Source organism: Diceros bicornis, chromosome 3, assembly GCF_020826845.1.
Source record: "Diceros bicornis minor isolate mBicDic1 chromosome 3, mDicBic1.mat.cur, whole genome shotgun sequence".
NCBI lineage: Eukaryota > Metazoa > Chordata > Mammalia > Perissodactyla > Rhinocerotidae > Diceros > Diceros bicornis.
The window spans coordinates 56680365-56707993 of NC_080742.1; the positions used below are offsets into that span (position 1 = coordinate 56680365).

Here is a 27629-nt window from a genome sequence, read left to right on the forward strand (position 1 = left end):
TAAGATTTTTTAAAAATGAAGGAATTCTTCAAGAAATATCTGACTCAATTAGGAAAAGCAATATAAGGATTATAGGTATTCCAGAAGGAGGTGAGAGAGAAAGAAGTAGAGAGCATGTTCAAAGAAATAACAGCTGAAAACTTCCCAAACCTGGAGAAAGAACTAGACTTATAAGTATATGAAGCCAACAGAACTCCTAATTACATCAGTGCAAAAAGACCTTCTCCAAGACATATAATATTAAAACTGGCAAAAGTCAAAGACAAAGAAAAAATATTAAAGGCAGCAAGGCAGAAGAAAATAACCTACAAAGGAACCTCTGTCAGGTTTTCAGCAGATTTGTCAGCAGAAACCATACAGGCTAGGAGAGAATGAAATGATATAAGCAAAATACTGAAAGACAGAAACTTTCAGCCAAGAATACTCTATCCAGCAAAAATATCCTTCAGATATGATGGATAAATAAAAGCTTTCCCAGATAAACAAAAGCTGAGGGACTTCATCACCACTAGACCTGCCTTAGAGAAAATGATAAAGGAAGCCCTTCTACTGGAAACAAAAAGGGAAAGGTTTACAAAGCTTTGAGCAAGGAGATAAATAGAAAGACAAAATCAGAAAAATCCAGCTCTCTATCAGAAGAGGTTAGTAAACAATTATAACATAAAAGACAAAAGGAAGTAAAACATCAAAAATAACTGTAAACACTTCATGGAAGCAACCCAAGTGCCCATCAACTGATGATTGGATAAAGAAGACGTGGTATATATATACAATGACATACTACTCAGCCATAAAAAAAAGACAAAATCATCACATTCACAACAACATGGATGGACCTTGAGGGTATTATGTTAAGCGAAATAAACCAGACAGAGAAAGACAAATACCGTATGATTTCACTCATATGTGGAAGATAAACTAACACATGGACAAAGAGAACAGTTTAGTGGTTACCAGATGGGAAGGGGGTTGGGGGGTGGGCACAAGGGGTGAAGGGGCACATTTATGTGGTGAATGACAAATAATAATGTACAACTGAAATTTCACAAGGTTATAAACTATTATGATCTCAATACAAAAAAAAACTATAAACACAAATTTAGTCACAAACTCACAACACAAAAAAGAATAATTTTTGACAACAATAACTCAGAAGGGGAAGAGGAAAGAGATAGAAAATGCTGAGGCTAATGGAGATAAGAGGCTATTAGAAAATGGACTATCTCATCTATGAGATCTTTTATACAAACCTCATGGTAACCACTAAACAAAAAATCAGAGCAGAGCCACAAATCATAAATAAAAAGAAAATTGAGAGAACCATCACAGAAAACCACCAAACTGAAATGGCAGTCAGAAATACAAGGGAAGCAGGGACTTTCCTCTTGCATGGGGAGGGACATGTGAAGAAGTGAATTGTCTGGGCCCTCAGTTGCCCAGTGCATGGTCAGGGTGTTACTGCTATTAACAGCAACGCAGGCACATAGTAGTTGTAGAATAATGGCACCCAAGGATGTCCACCACTTAATCCCCAGAACCGGTGAATATGCTACTTTACCTGGCAAAAGAGATTTTGCTGATGTGATTAAGGATCTTGAGATGGGAAAAGCGACCTGGATTATCCAGGCTAAAAGGAAGGATTTCACTGAATTCTGTTGGGTAAAACTATGCTGGCACCATTTCCCAGGGATGATTGTCTACTCTGTGGTCAAAAGTTTATTACACAAAGGAGTTGAATAGACATTTCTCCAAAGAAGATATACAAATGGCCAATAAGCACATGAAAAGCTGCTTAACATCACTAATCATTAGAGAAATGAAAATTAAAACCATGAGATACCACTTCACATGCATTAGAATGGTTATTATAAAAATTAAAAATAAAAAACAGAGGGGCTGGCCCAGTGGCATAGCGGTTAAGTTCGCGTGCTCTGCTTTGGTGGCCCAGGGTTTGCAGATTCGGATCCTGGGCACAGACCTACACACCACTCATCAAGCCATGCTGTGGCAGCGTCCCACATACAAAATAGAGGAAGACTGGCAAAGATGCTGGCTCAGGGCCAATCTTCCTCAAGCAGAAAAAAAAAGGAAGATTGGCAACAGATGTTAGCTCAGGGCCAATCTTCCTCACTAAAAACAAAAAAATAAATAAATAACAAAAAAACAGAAAATAACAAGGGTTGGCAACAATGTGGAGAGATTGGAACCCTTGTGCATTGCTCATGGAAATATAAAATGTTACGGTCACTAGAAAACCATGGCAGTTCCTCAAAATAGGGAACATAGAATTACTTTCTTACCCAGCAATTTCACTTCTGGATATATACCCAAAAGAACTGAAAGTAGAGTCTCAAACAGATATTTGTACACCCATGTTTATAGCAGCATTATTCATAACAGCAACAATGTGAATGTACTTAATGCCACTGAACTGTACACTTAAAAATGGTTAAAATAGTAAATTTTGTGTATATTTTACCATGATAAAAAAATAAAAGAAAAAATATCATTCTATCTCAACTTAAAAAAAAAAGAAATACAAGGAAAGAGAAATAAGGGAAATATAGAACAACCAAAAAACAAGAGATAAAATGGCAGTATTAAGCCCTCATATATCAATAATCACTCTAAATGTAAACGGATTGAATTCTCCAATCAAAAGACACAGAGTGGCTGGATGGATTAAAAAACAAGACCCAACAATATGATGCCTCCAGGAAACACAGCTCTAAAGATAAACACAAACTTAGAGTGACGGGATGGAAGATGACATTCCAAGCTAATGGCAAGCAAAAGAAAGCAGGTGTTGCCATACTTATATCAGATAAAGCAGACTTCAAGAAAAAAAGAAAATAAGAAACAAAGAAGGACAGTATATAATGATAAAAGGGACATTCCACCAAGAGGACATAACACTTATGAATATATACGCACCTAACACAAGAACACAAAAGTATATAACAGCAACTATTAACAGACCTAAAGGGAGAAATTGACAGCAACACAATAATAGTAGGGGACCTCAACACCCCACTGACATCAACAGATATATCATCCAGACAGAAAGTCAACAAGGAAACAGTGGCCTTAAATGAAATACTAGACCAGATGGACTTAAATGAAATACTAGACCAGATGGACTTAATAGATATATAGAGAACATTCCATCCAAAAACAGCACACATTCTTCTCAGGTGCACATGGAACATTCTCAAAGACAGACCATATCCTGGGAAACAAGGCAAGCCTCAATAAATTTAAGAAGATTGAAATCATATTAATCATCTTTTCCAACCATAATGCTATGAAACTAGAAATCAACAAGAAAAAAGCTGGGAAAGTCATGGATATGTGGAGACTAAACAACATGCTACTGAACAACCATTGGATCAATGAAGAAATCAAAGGAGAAATAAAAAAATACTGGAGACAAATGAAAATGAAAACACAACATACCAACTCTTATGGGATGCAGCAAAAGTGGTACTAAGAGGGAAATATATGGCAATACAGGCCTACCTCAACAAATAACAAAAATCTCAAATAAGGAATCTTAAACTACACCTAACATAATTAGAAAAAGAAGAACAACAAAGCCCAAAGTAAGCAGAAGGAGGGAAATATTAAAAATTAGAGCAGAAATAAATGAAACAGAGACTAAAAAACAATAGAAATCATTGATGAAATTCAGAGCTGGTTATTTGAGAAGACAAACAAATTGACAAACCTTTAGCCAGACTCCCTAAGAAAAAATGAGAGGGCCAGCCCTGGTGGCCTAGTGGTTAAGTTAGGCATGCTCCACTGTGGCGGCCCAGGTTCGATTCCCGGGCACAGATCTACAACATTCATCTGTCAGTGGCCACACTGTGGCGGCAGCTCATATACAAAAAGAGGATGATTGGCAGGGTTCAAATAAATAAAATTAAAAATTAAAAAGGAGAAATTACAAAAGACACCACAGAAATACAAAGGATTATAAGAGAATACTATGAAAAATTATATGCCAACAAATTGGATAACCTAGAAGAAATGGGTAAATTCTTAGACTCATACAACCTCCCAAAACTGAATCAAGAAGAAATAGAGAGAGGCGGAGCCAAGATGGCAGCATTGGCAGACTCTGAACTCACCTCCTCCCGTGGACACAGCCAATTTACACCTACTCGTGGAAAAATTACCCCTAAGACAGAACTGAAAACTGGATAAGAGGAACTCCTGCAACAACGGACAATCCTAACTGGGGTAGAAGAGGCAGAGACTCCCTTCCGGAGAGGAAAAACGCCGCCTTCACAAGCCGCCTGCTTCACGGCCGCCGGGAGCAGCTCACAGGTACGCAGCCTCCCTGGAGGCGCGGGGCCCTGAGCCGGGGAGCGCCCCCGCTGTGGGCATTTTGTGGACCCAGCACAATCGAGACCAGCGGCATAATAACTGACTGTGCCTGCTACTAAAACACTGGGGAGCACCCCCAGAAAACCCGGTTCACAAAGAAACTAAAACTGGCTCTTAAAGGGCCCGTGCACAAACTCACACATTCCAGAAAGCATCCTAAAATCACCAGAAAGAAAGGTGCACAGTGCTGTGGTGAAAAGAGACTCACCTAATAGGCCCTGAGTGCATCTGGGTGAGGGGTGAGACCTCTCCAGGGACTGGGACATTGGCGGCGGCCATTGCTGTGGCCTGGTGTGGGCGTGCTGACACAGACGCCATTGGAGTTCTCCCTGAGGCCTGCTAGCCCAGGGTCTGCTCCACCCGCTAGAGCACCGATTTAATCCAGCTCAGCCAGGGCAGGCAGCCCACCCTAGAGACTGGCTGCACCCAACAACAAGCCCTCAGGCAACTTGTGGGCCTGCATAGATTGGTGACTGGATTCTCTGCAGCCTGACAACTGAGCCGACTTGAGTGCAGCAGGGTGTGCACAAGGAGCGAGTGGAGAGTGTGGGGTGGTGGCGGAGTGTGTGGGGCTCCCGCCGTGGAGAAACTGGGTCCGCTTGGGGGTCGGGGCGCTCACATGGGACAGGACTGTGTTGACTGTGTGTGTGGACCTGTGGGCAACAGGGCTTGTCAGCTGCAGAAGACTTGTGCTTCTCAAAGACCCACATAGGAGGTTTGCCCCACCTTCCAAAGCCTGAAACAATTGGGTGCTCCTGTGCCTGAGGCCAGCCCCACCCAGCTGCAATCCTCAGAGAGCTGACAAGAGACCTAATAGGCTAGAGGCTTACAGCAATTGTAAGGCCCTGAGCCTAACAACCTGCCACACTGGGGGCCTACTCAGTTAAAAGAAATACTGCAACACAAATGTGGTATTAGAACTTACAGCCAACTGTGCTGGGGCTCCCCACACCTGATAAAGAGACTGAAGGGCCCACAACAACTACAAACAGCTGAGCATTACAACAGCTGGCCAGGAGCATAACTCAGCCTCCCTGGGCGCCTATAGGGAGAGCTAACAGGCCACAATAGAAGGACACACGTAGCCCACATAGGGGTCACCCCTGGAACATTGAGAACTGAGGGAAGCACACTGGAAACCTCCTAAGGCATCACTTACATAAGGTCACCTATCCAAGAGCAGGAGACGTAGCTGACCTACCTAATACGTAGACACAAGCACAGGGAAAGAGGCAAAATGAGGAGGCAAAAGAATACATTCCAAGGGAACAGGACAAAACCCCAGAAAAGGAACTAAGTGAAACAGAAATGAGCAACCTACCCAACAGAGAGTTCAAACTAAGAGTGTTAAGGATGCTCACTGATCTGGGGAGAAGAATAGATGAACTCAGTGAGAATGTCAACAAAGAAATGGAAGATATAAAAAAGAACCAATCAGAAATGAAGAATACAATACTGGAAATGAAAAATTCATTAGAGGGACTCAAAAGCAGAGTAGAGGATACAGAAGAACGGATCTGTGAGCTGGAAGAAAGACTAGAAGAAATTACCCAAGGTGAACAGGTAAAAGAGAAAAGAATTAAAAAGACTGAGGACAGTCTAAGGGACCTCTGGGAAAACATCAAGCGCACTAACATCCGTGTTATAGGTGTCCCGGAAGGAGAAGAGCGAGACAAGGGGGCAGAGAATCTATTTCAAGAAATAATAGATGAAAACTTCCCTAACCTAAGGAAGGAAACAGACATCCAGGTACAGGAAGCACAGAGAGCCCCAAACAAGATAAATGCAAAGAGGCCCACACCAACACACATCATAACCAAAATGTCCAGAATTAAAGATAAAGAGAGAATCCTAAAAGCCGCGAGAGAATGTCAAGTTACATACAAAGGAAACCCCATAAGGCTATCAGCTGACTTCTCAGCAGAAACCTTACAGGCTAGAAGAGAATGGCACGATATATTTAAAGTGCTAAAAGAAAAAAACTTACAGCCAAGAATACTCTACCCAGCAAGGTTATCATTCAAAATGGAAGGAGAGATCAAAATTTTCCCAGATAAGCAAAAATTAAAGGATTTTGTCACCAAGAAACCAGTGCTACAAGAAATGTTAAAGGGACTGATTTAAGGGGAAAAGAGAAGACCACAAATAGGAAAAATTATCTATTTCCATGATTAGAATGTAATGGATACAAATGCACAAAAAAGAGGTTAGATATGATATCAAAAACATAAAAGGAGGGAGGAGGGGAGTTAAAGAGTACAGCTTTCAGACAGAGGTCAAACTAAAGCGACCATCAATTCTGTATAGAAGAAGTAAGGAACAGAGAAGGACTACTACAACACTGAGGAAAAAAAAAAAAGTTAAAAAATGGCAGTAAGTACATACCTATCAATAGCTACTTTAAACGTCAATGGACTAAATGCTCCAATTAAAAGGCATAGGGTGGCTGACTGGATAAAAAAACAAGACCCATATATATGCTGCATACAAGAGACACACTTCAGACCTAAAGACACTCACAAACTGAAAGTGAAGGGATGGAAAAAGATACTCCACGCAAATGGCAATGAAAAGAAAGCTGGGGTAGCAGTACTCATATCAGACAAAATAGACTTTAAAACAAAAACTGTAAAAAGAGACAAAGAAGGGCATTACATAATGATCAAGGGAACAATCCAACAAGAGGATATAACACTTGTAAATATCTACGCATCCAATGTAGGTGCACCTAAATATATAAAGCAATTATTAACAGACATAAAAACAGAAATAGACAGTAACACAATAATAGTAGGGGACTTTAACACTCCACTTACACCAACGGATAGATCATCCAAACAGAAGATCAATAAGGAAACATTGGCCTTAAACGACACACTAGAACAGATGGACCTAGTAGATATATACAGAGCATTCCATCCAAAAACCGAAGAATACACGTTCTTTTCAAATGCACATGGAACATTCTCCAGGATTGATCACATATTAGGCCACAAAACAAGTCTCCATAAATTTAAGAAGATTGAAATAATACCAAGCATCTTTTCTGACCACAACGGTATGAAACTAGAAATCAACTATAGGAAGAAAATCAGAAAAGCCACAAATACGTGGAGATTAAACAAAATGCTACTGAACAACGACTGGGTTAACGAAGAAATCAAAGAAGAAATCAAAAAATACCTGGAGACAAATGAAAATGAAAATACGACATGCCAGAATTTATGGGATACAGCAAAAGCGGTTCTAAGAGGGAAGTTTATAGCGATACAGGCCTATCTCAACAAACAAGAAAAATCTCAAATAAACAATCTAACAATGCACCTAAAGGAACTGGAAAAAGAAGAACAAACACAGCCCAAAATCAGTAGAAGAAGGGAAATAATAAAAATCAGAGCAGAAATTAATGAAATAGAGACCAAAAAAACAATAGAAAAAATTAATAAAACCAAGAGCTGGTTCTTTGAAAAGATCAACAAAATTGACAAACCTTTAGCTAGACTCACCAAGAAAAAAAGAGAGAAGGCACAAATAAGTAAAATCAGAAATGAAAGAAGAGAGGTTACAACAGACACCTCAGAAATACAAAAGATTATAAGACAATACTATGAAAAGCTATATGCCAACCAATTCGACAATCTGGAAGAAATGGATAAATTCTTAGAATCATACAACCTTCCAAAACTGGATCAAGAAGAAGCAGAGAATTTGAATAGACGAATCACCAGTAAGGAGATCGAAACAGTAATCAAAAACCTCCCCAAAAATAAAAGTCCAGGACCAGACGGCTTCCCTGGGGAATTCTACCAAACATTCAAAGAAGACTTAATACCTATCCTTCTCAAACTCTTCCAAAAAATTGAGGAGGGGGGGAAACTCCCTAACTCATTCTACGAAGCTGACATTACCCTGATACCAAAACCAGACAAGGACAACACAAAAAAAAGAAAATTACAGGCCAATATCACTGATGAACATCGATGCAAAAATCCTCAACAAAATACTAGCAAATCGCATACAACAATACGTTAAAAAGATTATACACCATGATCAAGTGGGATTTACTCCAGGTATGCAGAGATGGTTTAACATTCGCAAATCAATCAACGTAATACACCACATTAATAAAATGAAGAACAAAAATCACATGATCATCTCAATAGATGCAGAGAAAGCCTTTGACAAGATACAGCATCCATTTATGATAAAAACTCTGAATAAAATGGGTATAGAAGGAAAGTACCTCAACATAATAAAGACCATATATGAGAAACCCACAGCTAATATCATCCTCAACGGTGAAAAACTGAAAGCTATCCCTCTAAGAACAGGAACCAGACAAGGATGCCCACTGTCACCACTCCTATTTAATACTACTTAACATAGTATTGGAAGTCCTAGCCAGAGCAATCAGGCAAGAGAAAGAAATAAAAGGGATCCAAATTGGAAAGGAAGAAGTGAAACTGTCACTATTTGCAGATGACATGATTTTATATATAGAAAACCCTAAAGAATCCACCAGAAAACTTTTAGAAGTAATAAACGAATATGGTCAAGTTGCAGGATACAAAATCAACATACAAAAATCAGTTGCATTTCTGTACACTAACAACGAAGTAGAAGAAAGAGAAATTAAGACTACCATCCCATTTACAATTGCAACAAAAAGAATAAAATACCTAGGAATAAACTTAACCAAAGAGGTGAAAGATCCGTACACCGAAAACTATAAAACATTTCTGAAAGAAATTGAAGAAGACACAAAGAAATGGAAAGATATTCCGTGCTCTTGGATTGGAAGAATTAACATAGTTAAGATGTCCATACTTCCTAAAGCCATCTATAGATTCAATGCAATCCCTATCAAAGTTCCAACAACATTTTTCACAGAAATAGAACAAAGAATCCTAAAATTTATATGGAACAACAAAAGACCCCGAATAGCTAAAGGAATCCTGAGAAAAAAGAACAAAGCTGGAGGTATCACACTCCCTGATTTCAAAATATACTACAAAGCTATAGTAACCAAAACAGCATGGTACTGGCACAAAAACAGACACACAGATCAATGGAATAGAATCGAAAGCCCAGAAATAAACCCACACATCTATGGACAGCTAATCTTTGACAAAAGAGCCAAGAACATACAATGGGGAAAAGAAAGTCTCTTCAACAAATGGTGTTGGGAAAACTGGATAGCCACATGCAAAAAAATGAAAGTAGACCCTTACCTTACACCATACACAAAAATTAACTCCAAATGGATTAAAGACTTGAATGTAAGACCTGAAACTATGAAACTTCTAGAAGAAAACATAGGCAGTACGCTCTTCGACATCGGTCTTAGCAACATCTTTTCAAACACCACATCTGACCGGGCAAGAGAAACAATAGAAAAAATAAACAAATGGGACTACATCAAACTAAAAAGCTTCTGCACAGCAAAGGAAACCATCAACAAAACGAAAAGACAACCTAACAATTGGGAGAAGATATTTGCAAACCATCCATCTGATAAGGGCTTAATCTCCAAAATATATAAAGAACTCATGCATCTCAACAACAACAAAACTACCAACCCAATTAAAAAATGGGCAAAAGACCTGAACAGACATTTCTCCAAAGAAGATATACAGGTGGCCAACAGACACATGAAAAGATGTTCAAAATCACTAACTATCAGGGAAATGCAAATCAAAACTACAATGAGATATCACCTCACGCCCGTCAGAATGGCTATAAGTAACAAGACAGAAAACAACATGCGTTGGAGAGGATGTGGAGAGAAGGGAACTCTCATACACTGCTGGTGGGAGTGCAAACTGGTGCAGCCACTATGGAAAACAGTATGCAGATTCCTCAAAAAAGCAAGGCTAGAACTACCATATGATCCAGCTATTCCACTGTTGGGTATTTATCCAAAGAACTTGAAAACACCAATTTGCAAAGGTACATGCACCCCTGTGTTCATTGCAGCGTTATTCACAACAGCCAAGACTTGGAAGCAACCTAAGTGCCCATCAAGGGACGAATGGATAAAGAAGATGTGGTATATATACACAATGGAATACTACTCAGCCATAAGAAATGATGAAATCCAGCCATTTGTGACAACATGGATGGACATTGAGGGTATAATGCAAAGTGAAATAAGTCAGAGGGAGAAGGTCAAATACCATATGATTTCCTTCATTAAGTAGTAGATAATAACAACAATAAACAAACACATAGGGACAGAGATTGGATTGGTGGTTACCAGAGGGGAAGGGGGGAGGGAGGAGGGTGAAAGGGATAAGTCAGTATGTGTGTGTGGTGATGGGTTGTAATTAGTATTTTGGTGGTGAACATGATGTAATCTATGCAGAAATAGAAGTACAATGATGTACACCTGAAATTTTTACAATGTTATAAACCAATGTTACTGCAATCAACAAAAAATTTAAAAAATAAATAAATAAAAGAAGAAATAGAGAATCTGAATAGACCAATCACAAGTAAAGAGATTGAAATAATAACTAATCACCAGGGAAATGCAAATCAAAACTACATTGAGATAGCACCTTATAGCCGTTAGAATGGCTATAATCACCAAGGCAAAAAATAACAAATGTTGGAGAGGATGTGGAGACAAGGGTACCCTCATACACTGCTGGTGGGAATGCAAACTGGTGCAGCCACTATGGAAAACAATATGGAGAGTTCTCAAAAAATTAAAAATAGAAATACTATATGATCCACCTATCCCACTACTGGGTATTTATCCAAAGAACAAGAAATCAACAATACAAAGAGATTTATGCATCCCTAGGTTCACAGCATTATTCACAACAGCCAAGACATGGAAGCAACACAAATGCCCATCAACTGATGAATGGATAAAGAAGATGTGTATACACACACACACACAATGGAATACTACTTAGCCATAAAAAAGATAAAATTGTCCCATTTGCAACAACATGGATGAACCTTGAAGGTATGATGTTAAGCGAAATAAGCCAGACAGAGAAAGATAAACACTGTATCATTTCCCTCATTTGTGGAAGATAAACACATAGATAAGGAGAATATATTAGTGGTTACCAGAGGGGAAGGGGGTGGGAGGTGGGTGAAAGGGGTAGAGGGGCACATATGTATGGTGATGGATAAAAACTAGACGATTGATGGTGAGCATGGTATAGTCTATACAGAAAATGATATATGATATGTGATTGAAATTACACAATATTATAAACCATTATGACCTCAATAAAATAATTTTAAAAAAGAAAAGAAAAAGTTTTTATTTTACCTTCACATATTCCTTCTGTGATGATCTTCCTTTCTTTATATAGATCTGAGTTTCTGACCTATATCATTTTCCTTCACTCTATTTTTTATTTTATTTTATTATTTATTTTTTTTTTTAATTTTTTGTTTATTGCAGTATCCTTCACTCTAAAAATTTCTTTTAACATTTCTTACAAGGCAGGTCTACTGGCAACAAATTCTCTCAATTTTTGTTTGTCTGAAAAAGTTTTTATTTCCTCTTTACTTTTGAAGGATAATTTTGCAGGGTACAGGTTGGTTTTTTTCTCTCGACACTTCAAATATTTTATTCCACTCTCTTCTTGCTTGCGTGGTTTCTGAGGAGAAGTCAGGTGTAATTCTTATCTTTGCTTGTCTGTAGGTAAAGTGTTTTTCTCCTCTGGCTTCTTTCAGAATTTTTTCTTTTTTTTTTGCTGAGGAAGATTGGCCCTGAGTTAATATCTATTGCTAAGCTTCCTCCTTTTTTCCTTTTTTCTCCCCAAAGCCGTAGTAGATAGTTGTATGTCATAGTTGTACATCCTTTTAGTTGCTCTATGTGGGACACCACCTCAGCATGGCCTGATGAGCAGTGCATAGGTCCGCACCCAGGATCCGAACCGGCGAAGCTGGGGCCACCAAAGCAGAAGGTGCAAACTTAACCTCTGTGCCACTGGGCCAGCCCAGAAGTTTTTCTTTAGCTTTTATTTTCTGTAGTTAGCAAATGAAATGCTTAGGTGTAGCTTTTTTTTTTTTTTTTTTAATCATGCTCGGTGTTCTCTGAGCTTCCTGGATGTGTGATTTGTTTTTCGGGGTTTTTTTTTTTTTGTTTGTGTACTACAATTCAATATAAAATCAATGCCAATATTTGGACTATTTTGAACTCAGTGCTACCTCACTGTAAGTTGAATGTTCTTTCAAGTTTTTGGGTTTTTTTTAAATTTTTTGTTTATTGCAGTAACATTGGTTTATAACATTGTATAAATTTCAGGTGTACATCATTATACTTCTATTTCTGCATGGATTACATCATGTTCTCATGTTCACCACCCAAATACTAATTATGATCCATCACCACACACATGTGCCTAATTATCCCTTTTGCCCTCCTCCCTCCCCCCTTCCCCTCTGGTAACCACCAATCCAATCTCTGTCTCTATGTGTTTGTTTGTTGTTGTTATTATCTACTACTTAATGAGTGAGATTATATCGTATTTGACCTTCTCCCTCTGACTTACTTCACTCTGCATAATACCCTCAATGTCTGGATGTGTTGTTTGTTCTCTGCATTAATTTGGAGGAAATTCTCAGTCATTATTGCTTTAAATATTCTTCTATTATTTTCTCTTTTTTCTCCTTCTGGTATTCCCATTATGCATATGTTACACCGTTTGTCATTTTCCCACAGTTCTTGAATATTTTGTCTGCTTTTTTCAGTCTTTTTTCTCTTCGATTTTCAGTTTTTGACATATCTATTGTCATATCCTCAAGCTCAGAAATTCTTTCCTCAGCTGTGTCCAGTCTACTAAATAGCTCATTGAAGGCACTCTTGGTTTTTGTTAATATTTTTGATCTCTAGCATTTCTCTTTGATTCTTTCTTAAAATGTCCATCTCTTTGCTTACATTATCCATCTGTTCTTGCATGCTATCTACTTTATCTATTAGAGTCCTTAGAATAGTAATCGTAGTTGTTTTAAATGTCCGGTCTGATAATTCCAACATCCCTGTCTTATCTGAGTCAGATTTTGATGCTTGTTCTGTCTCTTCAAACTGTGTGTTTTTGGCCTTTTAGTGTGACTTGTAATTTTTTCTTGATAGTTGGACATAATGTACTGGGTAAAGCACATCATGGGTACTGGTTAAAGAACTGCTGTAAATAGGCCTTTAGCAATGTGGTGGTAAGGTGTAGGGGAGTGCAAGTATTCTACAGTCCTATGATAAGGTCTAAGTCTTTTAGTGAGCCTGTACCTCTGGATTGTGAACTTCACATATGCTTCTTTGTCCCATCCCCCAACCCTTAGGTGGGATAGGATAACTAGAGTGTGCTGAAGTTGGGACTTTTCCTTCCCAGAGGTAGTTTAGGCTCTGATAAAACCCTAGCAGGTAAGACTCTGGTTAAATACTTTCTCCTGATGGCAGACCTTGTTAAGAAGAATAGAATAATCTGGTATATTTAAAACAGTTCCTTTTCCCCACTCCTGCTGAAAGCGCTTGAGGATTATTCTCCAATATGCACTGTGAGAAGCTTGTAGAACTCCAGGAGGTAAAACTCATAAAAGTGTGGGGGCCTTGCCAATGACTGGGTCTCTCTAGAGTTTTAATTTTTCAGACTTGTCAACTCTGAGCCTCCAGCAATTTGTCAATTAGGTTTAGGTTTCCGTACTTGGTGCTGGTTCCCACAGAGGTTGCTGCTCTTGAGTTTCTGCTCCAGTATTGGGATTCTCTGTATTCGCCTGTCCTAGAATTAGCCATTTCTCTAAGCTCTGATTCTTTTTAGTGGAGGATCGTATTTAGAAACCAAGATCTGAGGGTTAAGTGTGCTCCTTCTTCCTGAAGTATTCTTGCTTTAGGCCCTCTCATCAAATAGAACCAGAAAACAGATGTAAGTATATACATACACACATATATACATATACATACATGTATGTATACACTCATTTACATATATACCTGTACCTATCCATCTATATATATATTAAAACCATGAATTCACACTAATATCTCTAATCCCAATCCAATGCCACTGGGTTCATTCCCCCTTTCTATGTTTGTAAGTTTCTCCTCTACTAGTGAAAAATCTGTGTCATAATGGGAGATTTCAAACCCATGTCACTAAGTAAATTACAGATCAAGCATACCAAAAATTAATAAGGGTATAGAGAATTTGAACAGAACAAAAATTTGATCTAAAGGACATTTATAATGAAGAACATCTAATAATTAGCAAATAAACCTTCTTTTCAAGTTTACATCAATCATTTACAAAATTTGGATACTTACAAGGCCATAAGAGAAGTCCAAACAAATATCAAATTATTGGTGGCTTACAAATCATGTTCTTTTAACCAAAATGCAATATAATTAGAAATCAATAATAAAACGTTAACCAAAATAATATGATGTTTGTAAATTGAAAAACTTACTTCTTAATATTTCATGGATCATAAAAGCAAGTAGACTGTAAATTAGCAAAAGGAGCAAAGACAGAAATTAGAAAATACTTAGAAATAAATGACTATAAGAATGCTACATAAAAAAACTCGTGAAATGCAACTAAAGAAGTATTTAGAAGGAAATTTATAGCTTTAAACATATATATGTAATATGTAAAGGAAAATTAAATTAATTAGCTAAATGTCCAACTCAAGAAGGTAGAAAAGCAAACAACAGAGGAAACCCAAAGATATTTAAGGATAGAAATAAAAGGATAGTAATTTATTACATGGGAAATACAAGAGAGGCACAAAAGAAAAGGCTAATTCTTTGATAAGACTAATGAAATAAATATACTTTTAAGCACATTAATCAAGAAACAATATAGGGCTGGCCCCGTGGCTTAGCGGTTAAGTGCGCGCGCTCCGCTACTGGCGGCCTGGGTTCGGATCCCCAGCGCGCACTGACGCACAGCTTCTCTGGCCATGTTGAGGCCGCATCCCACATACAGCAACTAGAAGGATGTGCAGCTATGACATACAACTGTCTACTGGAGCTTTGGGGAGAAAAAGAGAAAAAAAGGAGGAGGATTGGCAATAGATGTTAGCTCAGAGCCGGTCTTCCTCAGCAAAGAGAGGAGGATTAGCACGGATGTTAGCTCAGGGCTGATCTTCCTCACAAAAAAAAAATATATAAAATAAATAAATAAATAAAATAATTAAAAAAAAACAATATAGGGGCCGGCCCGGTGGCGCAAGCAGTTAAGTGCCTGTGCTCCGCTGCAGCGGCCCGGGGTTCTTCGGTTCGGATCCCGGGCGTGCACCGATGCACTGGTTGTAGAGCCATGCTGTGGCGGCGTCCCATATAAAGTAGAGAAAGATGGGCACGGGTGTTAGCTCAGGGCCAGTCTTCCTCAGCAAAAAGAGGAGGATTGGCAGATGTTAGCTCAGGGCTGATTTTCCTCACAAAAAAAAAATATATATATATAGAAGACAACTAATATTAAGAATCAAAATGAGGACATATGTATAGATATCACAAGCATTTTTTGTGTGTGTGTGAGGAAGATCAGCCCTGAGCTAACATCTGTGCTAATCCTCCTCTTTTTGCTGAGGAAGACCGGCTCTGAGCTAACATCTATTGCCAATCCTCCTCCTTTTTTTTTTTCCCCAAAGCCCCAGTAGATAGTTGTATGTCATAGCTGCACATCCTTCTAGTCGTTGAGACGTGGCCTCAGCATGGCCAGAGGAGCGGTGTGTTCGTGCGCACCTGGGATGTGAACCCGGGCCACCAGTAGCAGAGTGCGTGCACTTAACCGCTAAGCCACGGGGCCGGCCCACAAGCGTTTTTAAAAAGCAAAAATTATGAAAAATTGTATAACTGTGAATTTGGAAACTCAGAAAAAAAAGACAATTTCCTAGAGAAATTCAAGTTATTAAAACTAAATCAAGAAATGGAAAAACCAAATAGATTTATGAACATTAGATAAACTGCATCAGTAGCCAAGTCTATATATAAACAAAATACACAACATATTCTTTCAGAGACGTTCTACCAAACCTTCAAAGAATAGGTAGATAATCCTTCTCTTATGCAAACTCCTCTAGAGTACAGAAAATTATGGCAAGTTACCTAACTTATTTTATGAGGCTAGGATATCTTGAAACCAAGAAAAGACAATATAAGAATTGAAAATTATAAAACAATTTCATTTATAATCTTAGATTCCAAAATTCTAAATAAAACACCAGCAAATGGAATCCTGCAGTGTACTTTAAAATATATCAAGACCGAGTTGGTTGTATACCAGGAACACAAGGATTGTTTAACGAGAAAAAATCTAGTAAGGAATCTGCCTTATTAGCAAGGTGAAGAAGGAGAAAAAATATGATTATTTCAACAGATGCAGAAAAACCATTTGCTAAAACTCAATATTCATTCAAAATTTTAAAACTTCTCAGAATAAAACAGACTCTACTAACTGGATAAAGGTTGTCTAGAAAATAACCTACAATAATTATTTATGGTGAATCGTTAGAAATTAAGTATAAGATAATGGTATCTGCTATCAATTTTTCTTTCTTTGAAGTTTGATAGTTTTTCTGAGTGTATTCCCCATTGGTTTTCAAAGCCAGCAAGCCAGGTATTATGGGATCTCATCTTGGTTGTGCTGAATCTAAAGGCCGGGATGCCTATTGTGGCATAGATCTCCCATTCAGATCCCCCCTGCTCCTCTGGGAAAAGCTTCGTACCTTTAAGATGGCTCCTGGCTGTGAAGCGCCATGGCTAGGATGTGGTTTTTTCCTGAGCAGAGGTATATTTCTGCCTCTTCCACTCCTGCCAGTTCTGTCCCTTGTCCTGGGGGTTCTTTTAATCCAGTTTCCAGATCTCTCTTAGAAGACACTGTTCCACAGGCAGTTGTAGATTTGTTGTGTCCGCGAGAGGATGTGAGTTCAGAGTCTTCCTACGCTGCCATCTTCCCAGAATCCCCTGCTACCAGTTTTTTAATTTGAATATGGTGCTGAAGGTCTTAGAAGATTAAAACAAATAAGAGAAATGAGAAGATATTCATTGAAAAGGAAGAAAAAAAACTGTCATTATTTGCAGATGATTTGAGTGTCCACATAGAAAATCTAGTTAAATCTACCAAAAATTGAAACTAGTGAGAGTTCAGCAAAGTTACTAGAATATAAAATCATTATACAAATATCAATAGTATTCCTATACACCACCAACACAGTTAGAAAATGTAATTAGTAAAAGAAATCATCTTCAATAGCAAGAAAAACTATAACTCTATAAGGTATTTATAAAGGAAATTATAAATTAGAACCTTGTATTTAAGATTTATCCACGGAGACATATGTGATTCTAGTTCATTCATTTAATTCCTGTGTAGTATCCCATAATCTATCTATACTATAATTTATTTATCAGTTCTCTTGTTTCATGGACATTTCAATTTTTTCTGTTACAAACAATGCTGCTGCAACAAACCTTTTAAATAAATGGCTCCTTGTATGTATATGCAAGATTTTTTTCTAAGATATTTCTAGAAGTAGAATTGCTCATTCCAGAGTATGACACATTTTCAACTTTTTTAGATACTGTCAACTTGCTCTCCAAAGGATTTTACCAATTTACACTCTGACCAGCAATGTATACATCTTCCTGTCACTCCACTTCCTCCTTAACCCTTGGTGTTTTCAGACTTGTTACATTTTTTTCTCCAATCTGATAGTTATAAATGGCATCTCATTGCAAATTCCACAAGAATGTAGGCTCCCTAAGAACTATAACTTTGTTTTTCTTCTCTGCTGTTTCCTTAGGGCTAGAATTATGCCAGTCCCATTGTAGGGCCTCAAATATTTGTAGAGGGAATGGGTGAAGAATCACTAGCAAGGGTGAGCATCCTTGATGTGTTTATTAATGACCAGTATGTTAAAGAGGAAGCTCAAGGTATGGAAAATAAGACTATCATTACACTCATTTTTAAAATTTCAATCTGAAATCAGCATGTCAACTGAGGGGAAAGTAAAAATCACTCTGTTTTCGAGAGATAGAGACTATCAAACTGTCAAAATGAAGGCAACACTTACCATCCAAGCACTAGAAAAGGCCCTGGCCTGTGAATCCAAAGACTTCAACTTACTCCCCTTCCAACTGGTAGGACTGCAACTTCACATATACGGGCAGATTACTCCCTGACTCTCAAGTGTCCTCATCTTAAAATAGAGATGATGATGATAATACCCATTCAGAATCCTGAGCAAAGAACACATTGTTCACTAATTGGACCTTAACACAAAAGCAGCAACCACCATCTAACCTCAGACAACCCACACAAAATGCCCCAGTTGGCACAAGAGGAGCATCAGAGGTCTAGTTGGAATCTATGGACGAGGTAGTACCACTCTATGTTTCATCCTTGACACCTTCCAGCACTGCCTCAAATCCAGAGCTTGCAGTTAGCTGGCCTTTCTGGGACACTCTCATTCCAGTCCTGCTCCCTGCTGTTCTACCTACCAGCCCTTTCAACTATGCCACTGGGGATCCCTGTTTGGCCAAACACCAGCCACCATATCCCTCAATCTATTCACTGAATAGTTACTGAACTTTGTTCCCTCCCAAGGACACTCCTGTCCTGAGCTGCCCTCATAAAAAGGTTCTTCAGTCTCCCACTCTCTATGCACTCCAGGGCTGAGGCATGGCCACTACCTTGTGGCAAACCCAAGTTTTCTGGGGACTGAATATTATAAAATTTGGGGACTCTTTTAAAGAAAACCATTAAAATGTTATGAATACGAACATTTTGTGATGTTTCTGTCTCTCATCCTGCTGGTCACTCTGCCACATTCATTGAGGACATGGGAACCTCTAAATGACTACAATATGAAGGAGGGGGTGACTCATCCAAAACCCCAACCTCTCAGATCCTTCCTCAGCACCAATAACCTTCACCCTCACAGCACACTCACGCCATGGCCATAATGTGGAGCAACTGCTCCAATTCTGAAACCCTAAACTTCAAATTTCCGTTGTCTGACGACATCCCCCTCCTCTAGCCCTTTCACTTGCATGTAGACCGCCATTACTTTTTCTCCATTTGATCAGCTCTTCTCTGGCATTACTTATTTTCTCTTCCTGACTATATGCTAGGCCACTAAATAGAGGGAGGTGAGGCAACTAGGGTGGAAAATTTAAGGAGGCACTCACACTCAGGGGCATGCAGGGTATACATTATGTGTCATGATGCATTACTTTAATTTCTCACCATTACACTGAACTTTCTTGAACCCTTGATTTTTCTTCCCACAAGCCCTGCAAAACCACAGTCCTAGATCCATCCAACCATTCAATGTCTCTCCCAAGCGACTGAATATAACTGAGCAAGTAACATATCACTGCAGATGAGGGTCAATATAAACTACTGATCCCCACCCCAGGTCAGCCCTCAATTCTACCAGCAACCCGTTTGGTGTCTGTAGATGACTGCTTTTTCCATTCCCTGCAGCAGTGTGGCAGACGTTGTTAGTTGTCTGCTCAATTAATACCCATTCTCTTAGTCACAGCATCCCAGTTTATTCCAAGTGGCAATATGCCCAGCTAAAAAACAACTTCATTTCAGCCATGGGAAGCCCACGTGGTATAATCTGAAGTTGCATGGGTCTTCTAGTAAGGCGCGTTAAGAGCAAAACTGATGACAAAGCAGAAGCTGCTGTGTGCCCTTTGTGCTTATTTTTTACCCTTTCCTTACTCATCCCCCTGCTTTCTACTTGGAACAGGCATTTTGGAATATGGGCAATTTGAAGATGAAAGCCAGTGCTAAGGATGGTAGAGCAGAAAGAGAGGAGATTGGGTTCTTTGTGACAGCAAAGAGCTACCAGACCAGCCCTAGATGGCATAACTCCAGACTTCTTTATGTGAAAGAAAAACTTTTATCCCGTTTCAGCCACTGCTATTTCTGGTCAAACACAATTTCTACTCAGTTAATGCAGTCAATCATCCCAAATTTTCAATGCTCCCTGCAAATCTTATTCCGGCTCTCCTTCACTGAAAAAAATCAAGGTCATCAGATGTTAATGCACTTAAATTCCTGCCTTCAGGACTTCATTTCCCTCCTATCTCAACGACTATGTTCTGTCCAAGCAAAGCATTGTAATCAGGCTTAGCTACTCTCCCCTTCTGCCTCCTCAGAACATCCTCCTAACATCCCTTCTCCCTCTACTATCTGTGCCATCTCCTGGTCACTCCATTCGGGAGATAAAATACTTAAATCTCTATCTTTAAAAAATAAAACAAAAAATCCACAATCCTCCTTACAACTCCACGACTCCCGTTAACTACCATCCTATGTCCTTCCTTTGTCTCATATGCAAAGAAAGAGTAGTCTGTATTTGCCAGCTTCACTTTCAAACTGTCCATCTATCATCCCACAGACGACTTCCCGTCCCACCACTTTCCTCAACCAATGGCGTCCTATTTGCCAGAGCCTCTTCTCGCAGGATTTTACTCTCGGCAGCATTAAGCATGCTTGAGCGCCCCTCCTGTGTGAATCTTCCTCCTCTCGGGCCTGTACTCTGTCCAGATTGCCTTCCTCCTTCCTCTCTCCTTCTGCTCAGCCAGCTCCTCTTAAGTGTGAGCGGCTTTAGGCCCAAGGAGGGAAGGAGACCAGGAGCTCAGAGGAGCGAAGATAAATCTGTCCTGACTCAACACACTCAAATGGAGGGGACAGTCCAGCAGACAGAAGGGGACAGGGAACTGCCCCGTCCTCTGGGAAACCTGACACCCGGGCGTCTACACCCATAAGAGACGTACAGAAGGGAGTTCTAAGAGCGCACCCCCAACTATATGGTGCGGAAGACTGCCCCACACCACCAGGTCTCAGCGCACCCGTGTTTCTTTTTTACCATTCAGCCGGAGCCGCCTCGCACAGGGCGCATGCGCCAGCGAATGGCGGAGGGCGGCCCCTGCGCAACAGGCAGCACGTGCCCAGCCCACGGCGCATATAAAGGCGGGAGCCAGTGCGACAGCCGTTATACACGCTCCAGGTCGCAGAGAGTGAGTGATTGGGCGTTAGTGTGTCGCTGTAGACGTCCCCAGTCGTAGACGTCGAACTAGGCCAGGTCGGTATGCAGAATTTGGAGCAGGGGTCTTGTGGGGTGCCCGGGGCGAAGGTTGTGGAGGTGAGTGGGAATAAGTACACTGATTTGCGGGGGAGGTGAGGGTCTCCTGGGTGGCCGGGGGTGGGATGAGCCATGGGTAAGGAGACGCTGAGCCCAGGGCATGGACTGCTCTGGACTGAGGAGAGGTTTGGCCGGGGGTTGGGCAGCTGGAGAGGCTGAGGACGAGGGCGGTGCAGGCTGCGCCTGAGTGCCGCGGCTGTGCGCGGCCCCTGGCTGCTGAGGCCCGGCACAGATTCCCTCCTGCGCCTCCCGGCCTCAGTCATCCCAGCGGGCTGCTGCAGGGGGAGCCCCGACTTGTTCAGGCACGACCGTGGGTCCCGGCCTTTAGGCGCCGCTCCCCTGGTGGTAAATGCAATGCAGCCCTGTGACCCCGATCCCAGGCGTCGGGGGAAGAGAAGGTGAGGAACCTGGCCCCCAGGCTTGGAGTTCTGAAGGGAGACTAGAGTGATTTCTCTACCCTCAAGGCATTTCAGAGCTGAGTGCGACGGTCCTTTCCTAAATATGAACGTCTGTTTTGCAGCCTAGAAAATGAACTCCTCGTCGGAAAACAACGCCCATTTTGAGGGCAATAACACCAGACCCTTTTTTTATGTGTACACCATGGCCCAGCAGCCTTACTCGAGTCCCTGGTACCAGAATCCCACCTATAATTCATTCTCTGTTCTTGGGGCAGGTAAGGAATCTGCGAAGAGGTTCAGTGGGATTAGGGACCCTCCCTGTAAACCAGTGCCTAAAGGTTTTCTAGTACTTTTCTTATCTCTCTTTCCTCACCCTGTCCTGACGCAAAAGGGGTTGTGGTGTAGCACACAGGGGTAGTGTTTGGAATTCCCGTTATTAGGAGAAATTTGAATTCTAGCTATATGCCAGGTACTCTGCTAAATACTAGAAATAGATTCTCTCTTTTGGCCTCTCAGCAACCTTTAGGTATTATTGCTGTTCTTGCTTCACAAATGAGGGAGCTGAGGCTCGAAGAGTCAGTGACTTGCCCAGGGTTACTCAGTAGTCAAACCAAAATCTCCTTATGTTCTGAGATCATTCTGGATGGATGAGGTGCCTCAGAGCTCCTATTCTTATAATTTTTTCAACACAGCCTAAAGATGCTAAAAGCTACTGTGTTGAGGTCAAAAAGTACACTGGGGGAAGAATGACAAGCAAGACTTGAAAATGTTAGGAAGGTAGATATGTGGGATTTCATTGGGTACGATGGTTTACTGTAATAGGAAGGGACTTTAGGCAGGGGGGAAGGCTCCAGGGGATGGGTTCTCCCTTCTCACACCTCCAGTGGCAAAGATAGTGTTAAACTTACTCTTCTGTGTACCCTGCTATGGATGAAGCATGTTGGGTACGTTATGCAGCTGTTTTCCAAGTAGAAAACCAGGTGTAATGAGGAATGCTTTTGAGTTCATCAGTCACTGCTCCCAGCTGGGTGGTAGAATCTTTTAAGTCATCCAGGGAGCTGTTCGTGGCAGCCATTTCAAAGTTGCAGTCCCAGCAAGAAGGAATTCTGCCAGTATATGGCCTGTGGACTTCAATTCTTCACTGTGTCTCCAGTGTGATGGCCTCTCTGGCAGATTTTGAAGGTACACCTCCACATGCACCAATCCCTTAAAGAAATTTTTCTCCATGTAAACCATTGGCTGTTTCTCTGGAGAGCCCTAACTAATGCAGATATTGAAATGCTATTTTGAAGTGGTGCAGAAGGAGAAATTGTATGGGGAAAACCCTTGAGTAGAGAGAGTGAAGTTCCTGAGAGAAATACATATTGTATCTTACACATTCTTTGAATTAAAAGGCTGAGATTCTACACCTCTGCGGTTTTACCACACCATTCCCTTTAAGGTTTAAAATATTTGTTCTTTGGTCATCAGGCTAGTTCAGCCTGTAGAAGTTGAGGCCCTTAACATATTTGTCCTTTAGAGTTGTGGTTTAGGAGAATTAAGAGTGGTGAGTACTGGGAGCAGGAATAAGATTTGTATTTTTTTTGTTGCAACCTGAGAGATTTTGGTGAAAAAAGAAACTGATAGGATTTATTGTCTTGTGTAACCTGGAATTCAAGAGTGGAGCCACTTCAGGCTGGCTAGGTGGGGAATCAAAGGACATAAACCATTTCTGAGTCTCTATCTCCCTCTCTTTCTAGGTTTTCACTTTTTCTGTGTTGGCCTCATCCTCAGCCATCATTTCAAAGTGGCAAAGATGGTCAGAGCATTTCCAGGCCTGTAATGATTTTATGCCTGGTGATCCCAGAGAAGAGCCTTCTCTTTTAGTAGTTTCAGCAAGAGTTGAAAGCTGACTCTCCTTGGTCTGGCTTTGTCAGGTGCCCTCCCTGTTCTAAGTACCAAGCCAGGAAGATGGACTAGTCGTCTTGACCAGTAGGTTATGTGCCGCATGTTGAAGGTGGTCTGAGCCTATCCTATACCACCATTTGGACAGAGAAGGTCTCTCCTTTTTCAAAGGAGCTTGAAAGCCTATTATCACAAGGAGATAGAATGGATGCTGGATACAGAAAAGATGTTGATTATAGCTTCACTGAAGATAATTTACATCATTTTTGGATAGAGGTAGTGAACTAGGAAGAGAGAGGACTGTATTAGAAGTTGTTAAGTAGTTTGATGAAATTGTGTATTAAACAGCATGACAGTGTCATGGCCCAGGTGTACAGACATTCCTTGAGTGAATGCAACATGAGTTCAGTTGAGCAAGTGGACTCAAAGCATCCTGGTTGTATTAACCTACAGGTCAGATCCTCATGGCTTATTTTGTACCTAGTTATTTGACTAGAAATAATTTAGAATAAGAGGCATAACTGCTCTCTGAATTACAGAACATCTTTCCATTTGAAACTGGCTTAAGTTATTTTTTTACTGAAAAAGTAACTAAATGCATGTGGCTAAAAATTAAAATAGTATACAAGCATGGAATGAAGTCTCTCCCTCGCAATCCCTCTTCCCAGTCTCCCAGTCCCCTTTCCTGAGGTAAGAAGTGTTGCCAGTTATTTGGTTATTTTTCCATATATATTCTATGTATATTCAGGGATCTCTACCTCTTTTTAGTAGGCTTTATTTTTTAGAGCAGTTTTAGGTTCATAGTAAAATGGAGCAGAAGGTAGATTTCCCATATACCCTCCACCATGCAAAGCCTCCTCCATTATCATTATGCCCCATCCTCCGGGAGAGTGGTACATTTGTTACAGTCAGTGAACCTACAGTGACACATGATCACCCAAAGACCATTGTTTACATTAGAGGTCACTCTTGGTGCTGTACTTTCTATGGGTTTGGATAAATGCATAATGACAGGTATCCACCATTATAGTATTCTACTGAATAGTTTCACTGCCCTAAAAATCCTTTGCTCTGCCTGTTTATGCCTCCATCCTCCCTAACTCCTGACAACCACTAATGTTTTTACTGTCTCCATAGCTTTGCCTATTCCAGAAAGTCATATTGTTGGAATCATACAGTATGTGGCTTTTTCAGATTGGCTTCTTTCACATAGTAATACACACTTAAGGTTCTCTTATGTGTTTTCATAACTTGATAACTTATTTGCATTTAATGCTGAATAACACTCCATTTTCTTTCTTTCTTTCTTTTTTTTTTTTTTTTGTGAGGAAGATCAGCCCTGAGCTAACATCCTCAAATCCTCCTCTTTTTGCTGAGGAAGACGGGCTCTGAGCTAACATCTATTGCCAATCCTCCTCCTTTTTTTTTTTCCCCAAAGCCCCAGTAGATAGTTGTATGTTACAGTTGCACATCCTTCTAGTTGCTGTATGTGGGACGCAGCCTCAGCATGGCCAGACAAGCGGTGCGTCAGTGTGCGCCCGGGATCTGAACCCGGGCTGCCAGTAGCGGAGTGCGCGCACTTAACTGCTAAGCCACGGGGCCAGCCCCAGTATTCCATTTTCTGAATGTACTACACTTATATATCTTGTTACTTCCAGGTTTTGGCAAGAATATGTTTAGTTTTGTAAGAAACTGCCAAACTGTCTTCCAAAGCAGCTGCACCATTTTGCTTTTCCACCAGCAATGATAAAGAGTTCTCATTGATTCACCTCCTCTAGAGTGTTTGGTGCTGTGAGTGTTCAGGATTTTTGCCACTCTAACACATAGGTAGTGGTATCTCATTGCTTTAATTTGCGATTCCCTAATGACATAGTGTGGAGCATCTTTTCATATGTTTATTTGCCATTTGTATGTCTTTTTTGGTGAGGTGTCTAAGGTCTGTGGCCTCTTTTATAAATTGGGTGTTCTCTTAATGTTTTAAGAGTTCTTTGTATATTTTGGATAATAGTCCTTTATCAGATACGTCTTTTGCAAATATTTTTTCCCAGTCTGTGGCTTGTCTTTTCATTCACTTGACAGGGTCTTTCACAGAGTTTTTAACAAAGTCCAGCTTATCAATTCTTTCTTACGTGGATTGTGCTATTGCTGGTGTCTCTAAAAAGTCATCACCATACCCAAGGTCATCTAGGTTTTCTCTTGTGTTATCTTCTAGGGGTTTAATAGTTTTGCGTTTTACATTTAAGTCTATGATCCATTGTGAGTTAATTTTTGAGAAGGGCATATGGTCTGCGTCTAGATTCATTTTTTTGTGTATGGATATCCAGTTGTGCCAGGACCGTTTGTTGAAAAGACTATCTTTGCTCCATGGTATTGCCTTTGCTACTTTGTCAAAGATCAGTTGACTATATTGATGTGGGTCTATTTGTGGGCTCTCTCTTCTGTTCCATTATCTATTTGTAATTTCCTCCTTAAATGTTTGGTAGAATTCACCAGTGAGCCCCTCTGGGCGTGATGCTTTCTGTTTTGGAAGGTTATTAGTTATTAATTCAATTTCTTTAATACAAGCCTACACAGATTGTCCATTTCTTCTTGTGTGAGTTTTAGCAAATTTTGTCTTCTAAGGAATTGGTCCATTTTATCTAGGTTATGAAATTTGTGGGAATAGAGTTCGTAGTATTCCTTTATCTTTTTAATGTCCATGGGATTAGTAGTGATGTACCCTCTTTCGTTTCTGATATTAGTAATTTGTGTCTTCTCTTTTTTTACTTAATTAGCCTGGCTAGAGGCTTATCAACTTTATTGATCTTTTCAATGAACCACCTTTTGCTTTTGTTGTCTCTATTTTAGATTTTCTGTTTTCAATTTCATTGATTCTGCTCTAATTTTTATTTCTTTTCTTCTTACTTTGGATTTAATTTGCCCTTCATTTTCTAGTTTCCTAAGTTAGAAGCTAGATGATTGATTTTTTAGATCTTTTCTAAGACAGTCATGCATGACTTAATGATGGCATATGTTCTGAGACACGTCTTAGATGATGTCATTGTTTTGAGAATATCACAGAATGGGAACAAAATTTGCCACACCAAAATGTGTCTCTTTAACATGAGGATTATTTTGGGATGTTTATTTTATTTTATTTTTTTGGTGAGGAATATTACCCGAGCTAACATCTGTTGCCAATCCTCCTCTTTTTGCTTGAGGAAGAGTGGCTCTGAGCTAACATCTGTGCCTATCTTCCTCCACTTTATATGTGGGACATCTGCCACAGCGTGGCTTGATAGGCCCATCCTCCTCCACCTTATATGTGGGATGCCTGCCACAGCATGGCTTGATAAGCGGTGCATAGGTCTGCACCCAGGATCCAAACCTGCGAACCCTGGGCCACCGAAGCAGAGTGCGCGAACTTAACCTCTACGCCACCAGGCAGGCCCCTGGGCTGTTTATTTTTAAGAAACAAAAGACTCAGAAAGTTTTTCTTGATACTTCAAGAAAGTGCTTAAAATCAGATTAAAAAAACCTTTCTCAGGAAGTGAGGTATCACCTTAGCATAAGATGAACTAGGTGGTAGACAGGGAGGAACCTAGTTTGTTGGGCTTCCCTCTGTGTTCTTCTGCTTCTATGTGGCCAAACACTTGTTTTCCCAAAGGTTATTCCTTTTCACCTACCTGTGAATTGTCTTCCTTACCTTTGAGGTCCCTGACTCTCCCCACCCCCCCACGTGTTTTGTCTTTAGCTGAGGATGGTATTTAGGGTGAGCGCTTCAGCCATTCTGGTGAGTTACTCAGTTTTCCTGGGTTTCTCCCATGTATACATGTTATTAATCTCTTGTTTGCT

General features: G+C 40.1%; 1 protein-coding gene across 1 annotated transcript in view; it reads right to left on the reverse strand.

The window, feature by feature from the left end:
• Nucleotides 1–18567, reverse strand: part of KBTBD2 (kelch repeat and BTB domain containing 2) — a 49086-nt gene extending 30519 nt beyond the window's left edge. Inside the window, exons 1-2 of the mRNA XM_058527919.1 lie at nucleotides 18427–18567; nucleotides 17080–17356 (exon numbers count right to left, since the gene is read on the reverse strand). The gene's annotated coding sequence lies outside the window, so the exon portion shown is untranslated. The remainder of the gene's footprint in view (nucleotides 1–17079; nucleotides 17357–18426) is intronic.
• Nucleotides 18568–27629: the final 9062 nt, after the last annotated feature.